Source organism: Crocodylus siamensis, chromosome 4, assembly GCF_052110815.1.
Source record: "Crocodylus siamensis isolate JL-2025a chromosome 4, ASM5211081v1, whole genome shotgun sequence".
Classification (NCBI taxonomy): Eukaryota; Metazoa; Chordata; order Crocodylia; family Crocodylidae; genus Crocodylus; species Crocodylus siamensis.
This window is the reverse complement of record NC_143398.1, coordinates 132,192,861-132,205,119: the sequence shown is the minus strand read 5'-3', so window position 1 is coordinate 132,205,119 and position 12,259 is coordinate 132,192,861. Positions and strand designations below refer to the sequence as shown.

At 43.6% G+C, this 12,259-nt stretch overlaps 1 long non-coding RNA gene across 4 annotated transcripts in view; it reads right to left on the bottom strand.

The window, feature by feature from the left end:
• Positions 1–12,259, bottom strand: part of LOC149866508 (uncharacterized) — a 129,659-nt gene that overhangs the window by 47,104 nt on the left and 70,296 nt on the right. For 3 of the 4 annotated variants that reach the window (XR_016441909.1, XR_016441908.1, XR_016441907.1), the window contains one exon: positions 11,204–11,327. This is a non-coding gene — a long non-coding RNA (uncharacterized LOC149866508). Of the gene's footprint in view, positions 1–3,858; positions 10,271–11,203; positions 11,328–12,259 lie in introns of those variants that run through there. The other variant, XR_016441910.1, reaches the window with a different exon arrangement.

Sequence of the window (12,259 nt, the reverse complement as noted above, 5' to 3'; positions counted from 1 at the left end):
CAATGGCCACGTATACTCTGGGAACTACAAAATGCTACTACAGTATTGTGAATATAGAACTGCTGCTATGATTTTTTATGATCAATTGGGATAAAACTAAGGTTGTAAATACCAGCTGGAATAAAAAAGGCAGCTACAACAACAACACACCCCAAAGTGTTTTCTTGAAGTGTTTTCTTGTTATTTTCAAAGTATGAAAGTTACCATAACAACCTAATGTATCTTTTTATATAAATTCCTTTTCTCTTCATCATTTATGTAAGCACAGTTGCCTTGACAACTAAAAGAATTGTTTTAATAAAGCAATGCCTGTTTTTTTTGTACATATCACAGGTTCCTGTTAGATTTCAATGAGAAGGCAAATCTCCCCTCTCCACAGACACACAACAATAGAATAAAGGAAAAGTTGAGAGCCACTAAGGAGGCCCTTTACCATCTCTCCCCTGTAATAAACCTCCTCCAGAGATACATCTGGTTATATTTTGAAATAACATACAACTACACCCTATATAGTGGAAACTTTGTATATTCATGTATAATATACATACTTCACACCTCTCCCCTTCTTTTCGCTACCCACCCCTAATCAGCTAGAGAATTACTATATGCAAGAGCAGTGAGTATAATTAAGCTCAAAATGTACTGTGTAAAGGGAGAAAGATGACAAGCAGCATAAGGTAAAGATGTGGGCCCGTGTTTTTCTCTGCAGCTGAAATTTAAGACAGCTCAGAAGATTCTGTCAAGATATATGCCTTACTACCTTCTACTCAGGCCCTGCAGCCTCAAAGGTGGGTGAGCTTTGTCTGATGATCATGTGTTGTCTAATCAACTCCTTTAGTTGGGAGGCAGCAGCTAAATAAGGGAGATCACCGGCGCCTGGCAACTGGGCAGACAAACTCCGATAGCCCCCTTTGGACAAGGATGAGAGTAACATATATCCTGTCCACTGAACAGAGCATGTATCCACCCTCCAACCTGTTTTGTAGTCTTCTGTAGGTATTGCAACAGTCATCTTTTTGTGGGGACTGAGTAGGAATTTTCCCCCTCACTGCCAGCTGAGCCAGGCCCATTCACCTTTTCCCCAGTAGGTTTTGGACCTGATGGGGCACATTAGGAGCAAGGTTAAGATTTTACCACATAGCAGTTAGAAGGTGTTTAGTGTGGGCATTTCTTCCTTACGGTGTGCAGTTCTCTAACAATATGCTAGTTGGAAGTGCACCTAGAGAAAGGCATCCTCTAAAATAGCCAGGGGATAAGGTTAGGGATCCTAATGTCTGGTACAGCAAAGAGACAAGCTACTCACTCCTAGCCCCATAACCCTTATTACAAGGGGAGGGCAGTGAAGTCCAAGCCTTGGGTTTTGAACAGGTTTGTAAGTGGTAGGCAGGGGACTGGCTTCAGGCACAGCTGGACATATGAGAGGAGAGAGTGATGACCTGCACCACATGAAGTATTGATGGATAATAGCCAGATGAATTAAGTTAATAAACCTATGACCTAATTAAACTACATCCCTCACATCTTGACACTTGTTTCATATATCTGTGGGCCAACAGGACTTAAATGATCTTGCATGTGGCATAGGCTCTGGCCCCTCATCAGCTCTTCATGTGAAGATGATGATACAGGTCAGCCCAAGGGGTGCTACTTCAAGCTTTATTTCCAATTATCTCTGTGAAACCACATAGATAATTGTTATCCTTTAGCCATTTAACCCATTAGTCTTCATTTTGTACTCTGTAACATGCAGGTAGTATGTCACATGTGTTGGGATAATAAATTCATAAATTTTAGGGAGATGGTCAGCCACTGACATCATGGGATTTATATACCTATCGAGAGAGACAATTTGTCCTGTTGATTAATTAAAATCTGAAGTGAGTGTGAAAAGTAAATATGTGCTAAGCAAAGATCTGACCCTACTGATTTCAAGTTGAGTAGCTACAGACTGTACTGTGTCTGATATTTAGGGTCTAACTTGTTCTTTACCAGCTGGAATCACATGAACCAGTCTTCCCTGTCAATACCATAGCCTCCACCCCACACCAAAGCTATCCACATTGTGCTTATTTTTTGAACACACCACTGAACCGCATCCCAGGTTGCCTTGCAGAACCTTCCTACGAATCCATTTCTATCCAGGTTTGTACTTCCTTATGGGCAGTAAAAAGTGAAAGTGAGGTGCAGAAAGGCTAGAAGTCAGGTCACAACTGTTAACAATTGATGAACAATTTGTATTTGTGCCTAAAGTACCTGGATAAGCTCTGAACATATTACAGGACAGGCTGGGTTAGGAGGTGAGCAGGGGAAGAAGTTCAGCAGAGCTTCCAGGCTTGGGGTACAGATGATCAGTGGATATGGGCTTAAAGGTGACCATAAGATTATCAGTATACACACACCCTGCATACCTCTAGTGCAGTATAGACATACCTAAGCTGGCTTTCAACCAGTTTGCTTTGGTACCAGCAGCAACCTAGCCATGGTGACACAGAACTCAGCACAAGCTGCAAAACCTACCCTGGGAAGTTGACCACTGCTCCCAATATCTGAGCTAGCTGTTTGAAACCTGGTTGGGTTATGTCTGTGCTACACTGCACTCATGGCAGTGACTGCAGCAGTGGTAGTGCTCATATGAATAGGAGTGGTGGTTCTACAAAACAACACCTGAGCTACACAGATTTACCATATTTTCTCACATCCAACCTACCCCAGACTATAATATACACCTTGTTTTGAAAGGCAGAATTAAGGGAGGGGAAAAAAAGATTTTTTTCCAGAGTTATGACTGCAAGGAGCAGGACTTGAGCCTAATTTTTAGCTGATTTACCCTCCCTTTTCTGCTTAACTAAAGCTGAAAACTGGTCTCTATGGGCACATTCCCACATGCAGGGGCATGCTCTTGCAGTGGAGAAAAAAGCAATGGCACAAATTTGTGCAGCTACTTTTTGCTGCTGTGAATGCTCTCTGCACATGGGCTTTGGCGCAGGGCAAAATGCCCCACTTTAGGGAAATGCCCATTTCCCCACTCCTCCTGGCATGCTGGAGGAACTGAGGGACAAATAGAGGCGGGGAGATGCTTTGGCTGCTGGCTAGAGCGTCTGCCACGAGGGCCGAGCCTCTGCGCCTGCTGGTGCATGCTGCTGGAGCATGTGCCTCACTGATTTTTTTTTGGTGTTGTTTTTTTTTTGCTACTGGGATTTCCTGGTAGCAAATTCTGCCTTAGTGCAGGGCATGTTTTAACATGCTGGGTGTGAGGTTTGTGGCACTGCAAGCCACACATGCCTGCATGTCTGAAGACAGCTAAAGAATTTCAAAGCCCATGAAATAGAAGAAGAGTGACCAGAAGCAGCTAGCAGAGAGACAAATCGTTCCATAGCTTCATCCATGGCACATCAAGATCATTAAAAAGGAGAGACAATCATTAACACTTGCAGAGTGAAGAACAATGAGCCATAAAGTCATTTGATTCCCTTAGCTACCTGTATCCTGGGCAAAAAATTAGCTTTGCTGCTTAACATATACCTGCTAATTTGGGGGGAAGCTACATGTCATATGCAGGAAAATAAGGTAATTTAGCAGCTCAGCATGATTGGATTAGCAGCTATTGCATGGTGCTAATGTATTAATTGTAGTTTGCAGCAGCATTTGTGCTGCATTAGTAAGTTGGCATCAGCAGCACTGGTGCTTCAGTTTCTGTTCTCCCAGCAAGCCAGCTATCTGGATCTGAAGGCATTAAATGGTGCTCAAGATTTGTGTGTATAGTCAGGAGCTTAGTTGGCAACAAAACTTTGGGTATACCTTGAGGTAACACTGCTGTGAACAGCAAGCACACATGCACACACAGTTCTTTAGGTCTTTAATGTTCTTTATTCTCCCATAACATATTCATTTTCTGAACTACTTTTGCAAGTGGCAGGTTTATGATTTTACATGGATGTTTGTTAAAGATATTTTGAAATAACATTGCATACATTTTACCATAGCCATTTTTATGTTCCCAAAAATTTCTTCTGACACATCACATTTTTTTGGACTAGGAATTTCATGAAGATTATCTGGGTTAAAGTTTTAAAGAATCCTCTCTGCAGGGGGATGTGTAATCAGTCATTTCATTTTTTATTTCTATTAAGCAGTGAAAGAGTTAATCTGCCATCTAAATAGGAGTTTGTCTCCTTAATAAGAAAGCACTAAAGCAAGCCAACAATAATAAAGCTAAATGAAGGCCATTCTTTTGCCTTTTGTCAATATTTTCACAAAGACAAATAGATCAAACACAAGATATTTTAAGGATTTTTTTTCCTCTTTGTAAATCATAAATGCTTTGGTATATTTAATTTCAAAACTAATTCCCAGTGGACTAGTCTAACATGATGGATTAAAAGGAAAAAACCCTGCTGTATCTTTAATGGAAAAGTACACTAATACTCTTTTGCTGCTTTTCTCCTCCTGTTTTCAAGCTGTTCCTCTCTCCCCTTAAGCTAAATGAACGGAGCTGTCTGTATGAATCAAAAAGCGTCATATTCCCTTTTCAATAAAGTTAAGTTTTGAGACTTCAAATCTCTTTAAACAACATACATATTTCAAGCCAAATGAAACAGTCTGTAGGTTATATTTGTAGTTAAGTATGCTGGTACCTTAATATCTTCTCTACTGCACAAATTCAGCTGGCATATACACCTGGGAAACAGCAGAGAATTCACTTCCAAAGCATGAACTCAGGCTTCCCAGGGCATGGGGATTGAGTTTTTGGGTACATGAAAAATATTTCATTTTCAAAATACTTCATTTGTATACATGATAAATACTTCGTGCTTTATGGGTTTGAAAGAGAGGGGTTTGAAGACCCTACAGTCTGCCATTTTTAAATCTGTTTCAGTTGTAAACCAACCTTCTCATGCCAGGTCAGAAGAATTTTTTGCCCACTAAGCAATATTCATGAACCAGGCCAGACTAACTTTTCCATACAGTTGTATCAAGACAACAGCTCTGCAGCCAGGCTCCCAAAATACTCCCTGTACAAGACTTGCTTATCAGTGGGGGTTTGAGTTGTGGATTTAAGATCTTTGAATGTTCCTTCCCTAGTACTTCCAGCCTCTTTGGCATATATATATATGTACATAAACTTCAGAGAGCTCCTGACTGAAAGGTACAGTAGAGCTACTAACTGAAATCAGCTGAAAGAAGTTGCAATGTGTGGACTAGACTCTTCCATTAATATAAAAACATTACCTCCCACTACCACCTTTTACCCTCTTTTAGATCCATTTAGTCATCAGTTCTTTTCTTGGAAATGGTGTTACGTGAACTCTGAGCCAATTGGAGACAAAAGTGAAGGCAGCACTGGGGGGACAGACTGGACTTCTATTTGGATTGGATCACCACCATGGATACAATCCAACATGGAAGCCCAAGCAAGGCTGCATCCTCCTTTTATTCTTTTCTGTAAATGGATTGGAGTATGAAGTTTTAAGCTCCAGAAAGTGCTTATACCTGATCAACTCTTGGTCTTGCAGCTGGCCTGAAGCTGCAGTTATGTCTACCGACAGAAAGAAAGCACATCTTAAGTGAGTACAAGAAAGGAGACCTCTATCAGTAAGCATTATATAAGACAGCCCAGCATTCTCCATATGGACCAAGTTGGGCTACAGAGATTTTGCAAGTGTGGCAGGAGCAGAGCCAAATTATTGATGAATGGAGTCCTACGGACTAACAGAACTGCTTGAAAAGAGTGACATTCAGCATGCATACAAAATACATTTACGTCTTTAAGAGGCAAACACCCAATTTCCAGCTCCAAAAAAGATTATGAGTTCCAGCTTTAGCATGGAAATGGTTTTGGTTACTTAGCATGTATGTGAAACAATTGAAGTGGGTTTTTTTCTTTCTTTCTTGCAGTGTTTATTTTGGAGTCTACTATTTTTAAGGTCACAGTCTCTGCTGAGGGAGGAAACTGTATCTCTAGGGTATCAGGAATTAAACAGAGCTAAGAAAAAAACATGGAGAAAGTAGTCTTAAATAGGGAACTCGAATGTTTTGTTTCCTTCCTTGTTCAGTCTGTAGCCAGAAAATACTAACTCATTTTTAAAAATGAATATAATAGTGAATTTCACAGGAGTTCTTTTGTACCACCTTTTCTGCTGGAATTCCTATGGATATTGCTATGCTTAGAGATATTATTCTTGTAGGTCAGTTTTTGCCTAAATAAATGGTGTTAGATTCTCTACTATCTCTAGTTAACAGCATGGAACTTACATAGGGCTTGCACACTGCACAGGGATAAACATTATCTAGAGAGAGAAAAAGAGAGAGGGAGAGAGAATTGATGCTGGCAAAGAAGTAAATGTTTTCAGAGCCTTGAAAGGAGAGGAAGTATCAATTGAGAAAATTAGAAGGGAAGCTGTTACAGATGTCAGCCTGTATAGTGAATGTGCTTCTTGCACCACAGTAGGAAGACTCTGGGCCAGGACAAATGAGGAAACCAGTCCTCAAGCTAGGGTACAAGAAAGGAGGGCAATGAGGAAAGATAAAGACTGCCAAGGTACCCAGTGCATACCTAGAGGGGGAAGGAGCTAAGACTTATTTTTATTTACCTGTATTCTCTCTGAACGTGCATCTATCTGAGAAGGTCAGGGAGCAGTTATAGAGTCTATCTGTTAAACTGAATTTACCCTAGAAACCCTGTGTGGAGGAAGGGCACTGTTTCACCACTTGTTCTGTTACTTATTAAAGCACTGCTGAACCTCTGAATTTATTGGTCATTTAATGTTTACACACAGGAATTAAAAGAAACTTGTCACGATGAGATACTAATACCATAGGGCTTTGTTACACTTTACACTGTAAGCCAAACAGATGTTAATCAGCTTAGTGTTGCTCAGCTTAGTGAAAAGTCACACCTAAGGCTAAAAAAATGCTCTGACTGTCCCTGACCTGCACAGCTGTGATCTGCCATTAGAGCATGCCTGCATGGCTGGGGCCGGTCTCCATGGAGACCCCAGCCATAGCTGCACTGTGAAAGCTCAAGGCCGGGGCTGCCATGGAGACTGGCCCCAGCCACACTAGCAGGATACACAGCAGAGCAGGGCAGGGGGCTGCTCCAGAGCTGCTAGGATCTTGCAATGGGGCATTATGCTCCAGAGCAGGCCAGAGCCATGATCTATAGCTTGCACACTCTGGGTAGGGGACCACAGGCAGAGGATTGTGGCTCTCCCCCTGCTCCAGACCAGGCTGTCATTGCTTCAAGGAGCCGGGGCAAAGTCGTGATCCCCCGCCTGCGTGCTCCTGCCCAGAGCGTGCAGGCTACAGATCACAGCTCTGCCCTGGCTCCTGAGCAAGCTGTCCTGATTGCAAGATCCCAGCCGCTCTGGAGCAGCCCCCTGCCCTGCTCTGCTATGTGCCCTGCCAGTGCAGCTGGGGCTGGTCTCGATGGCAACCCCAGCCTTAAGCTTTCACAGTGCAACTGCAGCTGGGGTTTCCATGGAGACTGGCCCCATGAATGTGCAGGGGTGGCTGGCAAATGGCTATACTGACAACTGGATCTGGCCCATGGGCTGGACTTGGCCTGTCCCTGCACTAGAGTCTTGGTGAGCAGAGGTGAGATTAGAGGGTAGGGGCATGAATGGCTCTCTGCTTGTGCTCTAAGGGGCCAACCCCTTTTTTCCCTGGAGCCTGCTCCCCCTGTGCTGCCCCTGTCTAGGCTGCCATACAGCCAGGCACTGCCTGAGCTCTGAAAAGGATTGGACCCGGCTGGCAGCAGTACAGGGGGCTGAGCTCTGGAGGAAATAAAAAGGATGGGGCCCCTAGAACCCGGACACACACCCTGGCAACTGGAGCAAGGTAGAGTTTGGAGACTGCAGCACAGCAGCCTAAAGTTGGTTCCTGATGATCCCGTACTCTGTCAGGTTGTGCAGGGTCTGGCAGCTGTCTCCCACACACCTCAATCACCCAGCAGTGGTTGTAGCTGGCAGGCTCCTGCAGCCCCTGAACGCACCTCCCTCCCCACCCAGCAGCCAGGCACCTCCAGGCATTGAGTGTGGGTCTCAGTGCTGACCATCTGGGCTGGTTAGGCACAGAATGGGTGGGGAGGCTGCACTGCTCAGAGCCATCTCCCAAGGCCAGTGGGGGCAGGGAGTCCCATCCCTGTACCCTCTCCTCCCCAGGCTTGCTGCTCATGCTTGGAAGAGCCCCTCTGCTCTTGCTGGTCAGGTGCAGTGGTTCAGGAACATGCCTCAAGAGGGGGCACTACATCCTGGGATTCTGGGGGACTTCAACTTGGGCAAAATAATTTTGGAGAGTGGCCACACCTTAACGGAACAGGAGTAAAATTAGGTGGACTAGAGATAGTCCTGCCATGGAGTGGCATAATTTTAAGATGAATAAGGAGTGCTTTATGCCACTTAAAAATTATTAACATGTAGCCAGTCTAGGGGTTAAGAGCTCCAGGATGCTGCTTAAAATTACCAAGTAACAAGGCTCTTACAGAGCCTTTTTTTTTTTTTTTTTTTTACTATCAAACAAGCACTAAAAGAGTAGCTGGAAATCCAGCATAACAATTCATCAAAAGGACAGCGCTTCTCTTAAAGCAGAAGAGGGGATGTAAATCCAAGCCATGGAGTGGAACCCACAATTTTAGGTTCCAGAGTTTAAGCATGCTGCCAACCGAGCCACACTGTCATACAGTTTGATGAATTAGCTATTTTTTAGAAGTACTGAGCTGCATTTGGTTTGACCATGGGCAAACTGTGTTTTTCTTAGCACATTCCATAATATAGCACTTGCCAAGGGGCCTTGCGCCAACAGGAGCTCTGGGATGCATTGTGCGAAAGAAGGCAAGATACCTTCCCCTATGGGTTTTGGGCAAGAGGGAATGGGGTGTGTACCTTTTCACAGGACAAAGAACACTTTCCTTTCCAGTATGGCCAGTTCAGCTGGTTAGCTTTGGGGGACAGGAGGGCACCTTTGGAGAAGTTAACAACACTATCGGTACTAACTCAAAGAGCTCTTCAGCTCTGTGAGCATAAGGACTCAAACTGTGTGCCCTTTCCATTTGCCTTTGCATAACACTACGCATGACCTGTCCCCTGTGGGTTTTTACCTATGAAAGTGGCAGTGACAAGATAAGAGTTAGGGGTACCAAACTTATGGCCCATGGGCCAAATCCAGCCCATAGATCCCTGTTGTGTGGCCCATGGGGCTGGTAGATTGGCTAGGCAAGAGCATAGGACTTGCTGCCTAAATTCCAGACACAGAGCCCTTTTAGACACGTGCATCGGCAATGGGGGGAGGTTGGAGGCAAGTAATGGCTATGCTAACCCCCACTGTTGCATTCAGATCCAGCCAGTGAGAAGCCCTGCAGTCTGGATCTGCCCTAGGACATAGGATGAGTTTGACACCCCTGATGTAGTGGGTAACATGAATTCTTTGTTAATTATTTATCATGTATACTACAAAGGGCCCAGCTGGGACAGAGAAGGTGCTGTGGTGGTCAAGATTAAGAGGTAAGAGCTTAATGGGTTTTAGCAGGGAATGTGGGGGAAAGGAATAGGATCTGAGAGATGTTATGGGGGAAGGAAAAACAAGATTTCTATATTACCAGTCTGTGAGGGCAAGAAAGAGAGAAAAATCAAAGACAAGCCATGAGCTGCGGTGCTTTTCATCAGGGAGGATGGTGGCATCGCCAATGCTGACATCTAGAGTATATTTAAGAGGAATGAAGTTTTAAGAAGAATGACAGGTGAGGAGCAGAGGTGAACTTGTTAGCTGTTGGTATAGGATGGTCACTGAAGTAATTCAAGTATATAACATCACCTAGAGAAAAAAGCTGCAGATGAAAATAAAGAGTGGGCCAAGGACTAAGTCCTGTAGAACCACCACAGAAAGTAAAAGGAAGTGGAGAAGAACTAACCTCAGCAGAGCAGATGTTCAAGGAATAGCTAAAGAGGTTTCTCTGGCCTCTGATTATTTTCTGTGTCCTGAAGCTAAGTCAAAATCTGTAAACCACAGAGGCCAGCCTTCACTTTCACACCTGGCAATACCACATTAGATCAGCCCAACCTCATTCTACCTGCCTTCCCTTTCATGTGAAGATAGCAATCTTTTTGTAAACACTAACTGTTTTACCACTTCCCTGTGAGTCAGATATTATTGCACCAGTTCTATGGAACAAGGAAGAGATCTGACTAAGTGACTCACTCAGGGTCACATAATCCAGGAGTACTAGCTCCAGTCACTACATTAAGGCTTATTTTGTCTCAGTAGCAATTCCAGAATGCTGGAAATAAAAAAATAATAAAAATAAATAAATACAGGGTAAGAATCCACGCACACACTAAGACAGCTCCAACTTATTTATATGCATTGAATAACCCCATAAGACAAGTGCAGAGAGCAGCCAAGTTCACCACTGGTATACATGCATTTTAAATATATTTTAAATATGTTATTTTAAATACATTACTATATTTTAATAAATTCACAAAAAGCACATTGATAATTTAACCATCAGACAACTGGGTAGCATGGGAGTGATGACCAAGCTACATAAGTTTGTATGAGAAGCACAATACTAACAAATTTAAGTATTAACAGTATTAAAAAAAAAAGCCAAGCTTTTAAGAGTTCATGAAGTAGAATAAAAAACTGCAAACCAAATTTTAATTGTGAAAATGCAGAATTAAGTGTGCCTTGGTGCTTTACTATTTGCATAATATACTGTATTAATCAATGTGTGGTGGTGAGGGCAGCAAGAGACTCCTCAAGCAGTAGATATTATTTAATTTATTTCTACAAGAAACATCTCTTTGAAGCACTGGGGAACGTAGCATTTAAAAAGAATGATGTTGCAACTAAAACATGCAAATAGTTAATTCTTAAAGAATGTAGAGTTTCACAGATCTTAAAGTGAGTCACCTGACAAGAATGGTTTACACATCAAATTGAAAAGGGAATGCAACACTAATGGACTGTAAAGCTTTACAGACATTGAGCCAATACCAGCTTATTATAACTAACTGTACCCTCTAAGAAGTTCTGTTTTTATTCTCTATTGAAAGAATGAGCACTGACCTATATGTCAAGTTGGCTAGTCTTTTTTTAAATTAGCATTTTTTTTAAAAGAGTGGTTTAAGCTCAGTAAAGATAGATGAGGTCTATTTTTAAGTGAAATATCACTTTCCTGACTCATCAGTAAACTTATCTGACTTACATAATATACTGTCCAGATCCATGTCCCAGCTAGGTCCTCTCTTGTCAGCTGTGATGTCATAACGAACACAGGCTCAAGGGTCTCAGGTGTCGAGCCTGGAATAGTCATCCTGACTTCAGTAAAACTAAAATGAAGAGGAGACAGAGAGAAAAATAGAAAAATAATTTGATTATTTGTGTCTATAGGAATGTACATTATTTGGCCTCTCGCAGAAGCCATAGTAGTAGATGATACAGTGTAAAGGCAGGCTTGGCTAAGCTAGGGTTACCATATTTCCAGTTCCAAAGAAGAGGGCACCTGCCACACAAGCGCACAGTGGGGATGGGGGAGGGGGAGATATGATTGTGAGGAGCAACATGTCGATGCCCTGGCCCTGCCCATTCCATTGCTCGTTACTCCCAAACCAAAGCCCATCCCACCCTGGTCCCACTGCTGCTCCTCACTCCTGACCCACAGCCGTCTGCCCCACATTCCAGACTCACAGTCCCCTGCCCTTACTTCCAAGACACAGCCCCCTGCTCCCTCTGTCTCCTGGCTGTCCTGCTCCTGAAACTTTTTTGCTACAGTGGGCTGCTGCCTACAATCCATTCCCCTCCCCAAGTTGCAGTCCCACACCCCAGGGTGCTGCTGCAAGAGGGAGAGGAAAAGGCACGTGCTAGGACACTGTGGCAGAGAAACTAAACTGACCCTGCAGAAATCTCCTCTGCCACCGGGTGGCTGAGGTGCGGGGGGGCTCTAATCCACCCACCTCACCCTCTAGCACCAACTGGGGAACCCCAAGAATGAGCTCCCTCTGTTCCCTTTCCTCCCTCCCATTCTGAAAATGGCATCTGGCAGTGGGGGCGGGAAGGTAGTGGCACTGCTATGGAGATCCGGCTGCAGGCTCACAGCAAGCAGCTGGAATCGCCATCTCTGGGACCCATAAGCAAACTTCTGTTGGGTCTGGGAGATCACTGCAATTCACAGCATTTCCTGCAAAGGTCTGTGAGTTACAACAAGGAGCTGCTCTTCTGTCTGGGCCCACTATACTCAGGCAATAGCTTGCAAATTCCTTGG